This window comes from Vicia villosa, unplaced genomic scaffold, assembly GCF_029867415.1.
Source record: "Vicia villosa cultivar HV-30 ecotype Madison, WI unplaced genomic scaffold, Vvil1.0 ctg.001531F_1_1, whole genome shotgun sequence".
Lineage (NCBI taxonomy): Eukaryota > Viridiplantae > Streptophyta > Magnoliopsida > Fabales > Fabaceae > Vicia > Vicia villosa.
In genome coordinates this window covers 522,838-526,092 of record NW_026705654.1, presented here as the reverse complement: position 1 = coordinate 526,092, position 3,255 = coordinate 522,838, and the positions used below count along the sequence as shown (strand labels likewise).

General features: G+C 30.9%; 1 long non-coding RNA gene across 2 annotated transcripts; it reads left to right on the top strand.

Annotated features, from left to right (window-relative positions):
- The first annotated feature begins 930 nt into the window (after nt 1–930).
- On the top strand, nt 931–2,960 carry LOC131635689 (uncharacterized). 2 transcript variants are annotated; one of them, XR_009293849.1, is made up of 3 exons: nt 931–1,119; nt 2,306–2,473; nt 2,584–2,960. It is a non-coding gene; the product is annotated as an uncharacterized LOC131635689 (long non-coding RNA). The 2 variants fall into 2 exon arrangements; XR_009293848.1 differs by having other exon boundaries at nt 2,306–2,496.
- The last annotated feature ends 295 nt before the right edge of the window (nt 2,961–3,255 follow it).

Here is a 3,255-nt window from a genome sequence, read left to right as displayed (position 1 = left end):
GGTTTAAAAATCCACGATTAATAGGAGAATAAGACTACAAAAGAATTGACAGAAAAAGAAAAAGCAAAAGAATTAGAAAATAAATGAAGAAAATATAAAAAGGGCATATAGTGAGAGAGATAGAAGGAATTAAAGATGGTGACCAGAAGATAAATAAAAATGAAGAATTCACAAACCATAAACAAGTGTGGTTTCCAAGAAGAAGAACAAAAGAAAACTATCATCAGTATATTATTAGTGAATGAACATGTTTCCATCACTTTTGCACTTATGTTATGTTATGCGGTTCCAATATTGAGAGATTTATAAAAAATATTTTAAAAAACCAACTTGGATAGTTATACACATATATTTGTTGCATAACAAAAAATTAAAATTAACTGTTGCCGCTTAAAAAACTGCTAATTTTTTTTTGATAAATAAAAAACTGCTAATTTAAAAAAGAAAAAAAACTATATTTTTAAAGGGTAAAATAGGAAAGAAAATAGGCCAGCCCAAGTCTCTCAATCCCCTTTATATATATAATAATAATAATAATAATATAATAATAATAATATATATAATATATATAATATATATATTATATAATAATTTATAATTTATATATAATTATAGAAGTTATAGATACTACTTATTTGGTTATTATGAATCTTATTATAAGTTCATGAGGATTAAATATATTACTTGATCAAATAAATAACATTTATTCGATGTAAAATTAATTAATTCTAAATATTTATTTAAAATTATAGGAGATAAATATACCAATTACTTTAAGTTTAACAAAAATTAATAAATAGTTATTAATCATTTTTAATGTTTATTTACTATTATGCAAGCGGGTGCATTTAAAGAAAGATTAGTAAATTAGGGTATCTAAAAAGTAAGAGAATCTGGCCCAAAAGTACATTTAGGGTCCAGAATGTTGCAGGGGGTATAATTTACGGTTAGAAAATCAGAAGAATAAAAGTCACGGGTGCGATTAGCATGGCCTTTAGGCCAACACGAAATATAGGGAAGTCATTGGGATTCTGTGTAATCGGCGTTTGAATCTACGGTGTACTAACGGAGATCTAAGCTTTCAGATTGACTCAGGTGGAAAACCTACTAGGAAACATGGTAAGAATATGCATAGGATCATTTTTTTTAATTTGCAATCTAAGGAAAATATGAAAGGGACTATCATGATCCGTTCTCTTTTTCCATTTGATTCGTTCTCTTTTTAATTTGATTGTGAAGGTAGTTTTAGGTTTCCAAATTCATTATGTATTTGGCCGATTTTGAACCTTGATTCATAATGAAAAGATTTGATTTGTTTTTTTTTCCAATATTTGATTTGGCTTCATCCGATTTCTGATTTCATGATTTTGGAAGGTTTAGAAAAAATAGGGTTTGTGGTGGTAAAGGAGGCGCGGCGGCCACTGTTGGTTGGGGAAGAGAAAGCCAAACGAAACTCTAATTTTTTTTACTTTAGTCAACACATGTTAATTGGATAATTACTAAAATTTTATTTAATAAAAATTAACTAATTAACTAGTTAATTTACTTAATTCATTTTATATAAAACGTAAGTTGACTTCAGTCAACTATTAAAATGAAATGGATTTATGATGGGCCCTAAGAATTACTTTATGATCTTCCCAAACATAAAATCTCTCTAGACAAGTTCTTTATAGACTCCCTTGCCTTCTCGCCAACCCGTAGCGAAATTCTATAAATGCCCATATAACTTGAAGATGCATTTATGAAATCAATTTTTTTTTTAAATAAGGTGTTTTCGGAGATACATTTTCGAAATAACCCTTTTTTACGTCTTTGGGGATGCATAGTCGAAATATGCTGCGTTTTTATGTTATTTCAAAACAGCCACCCTCTCGTTTCATTCTACCCAAAACATCAAAATTTCACCACCACACTCATTTCTCCAAACTTTCTACACAATCTAAAGTTGCTCTACAACATCAAAGGACTCAAAGGCTCCCTAAAAGGCACACTAAAAGCTTCAAACAAATTGTATGTTTCTAAACTTTAAACTCTATCATTGATAATCTTGTTAGGGCGGTCAGAAATTAACAAAATGTAGTTGGTTGAAGTTATTAGCAACATGTAGTAGTGTTTGGTTAGTAAAAATGGAGAATCGCAAGAAATGGGGACTGCAAAAATGGAGAATCGCAAGCGTTTTCGAAAGTACATTTTCAAAATCACCTCTGACCAGTTTCGGAAATGCACTTTTGAATTTAGTCTGAACTTTTTTTTTTTAATTTTCTGAATTGTTTCAACGTCTTACCTGGTGCAATTTTTTCAGGAAAATGTCAGGAAATCTGGCATGACTTAGACAAGGTAGGGAGACCCATACGGCACCGGCTCGACGCGAGCCTGCAGCACAATTAGTAGCGACACGGAGACGGGGTCGAGTACGAGTACCCGTCCAAATGGATGAGTGATCAGTGCATTTTGATACACATTTCTCTATGTTTGTACTTATACATTTCCATGGTTTGTTTTTCTAATTTTTATATTTTATAATGTTTTCTTATTTTAGTTTATTTTCATTGTTATTTAATGTCCGTATTCAATTTTCAGCTTTAGCAGTCTGCACTAAAACAATTGTAACTGGAGCTCTGGGAATCAGATTGAAGTGTTCTAATAATCGCCGGAAAGTTAAGAGAAAGAGCTACGACTTTCGTGTTGGAGTCGAAGTCAAATTCAGAGCGCATATTTTCCATAATTGCGTTTGAAGTTGCAGCATTAGTTTTTTTATTTAGTTTTGGGTCATTTGTATTGGGTTGGGTTATGTATTTGACCCAATTGAGCTGTAAACTGTTTGGTTCTCTCTAGTACCTAGGTTTGGCCGTACAATTGACTATTCACGTTTTCACTATTCACGAATTCATCTTCAAAACTTTTGCTTTGTACGAACCGTATGGATAGCTAAATTTTTCAGAGTCAGTCTGCTGTAATCGCGTTTCCAACGCTTTGAGGTTTATAATTTATCAATTTAATTAGTTTCTCTTTCAATAATATTCTATGAATTTCATTTGCTTAATTTGTTATTACATGGAATTGTATTGATTAAATTGGTATGATTGCATCCCTAACTTTTATTTGTCGTTACGTCGGTTTGTCGTTAATTCGCATTTGTAATCCGTGTTTGCTTAATTCACGAGGGCTTAATCTGTTTGCTTAATTTTGGAAAATAGGAATTCAATCTATTCTATATCGATTTGCGCTTGTCAATTGATATATAAATTGAAT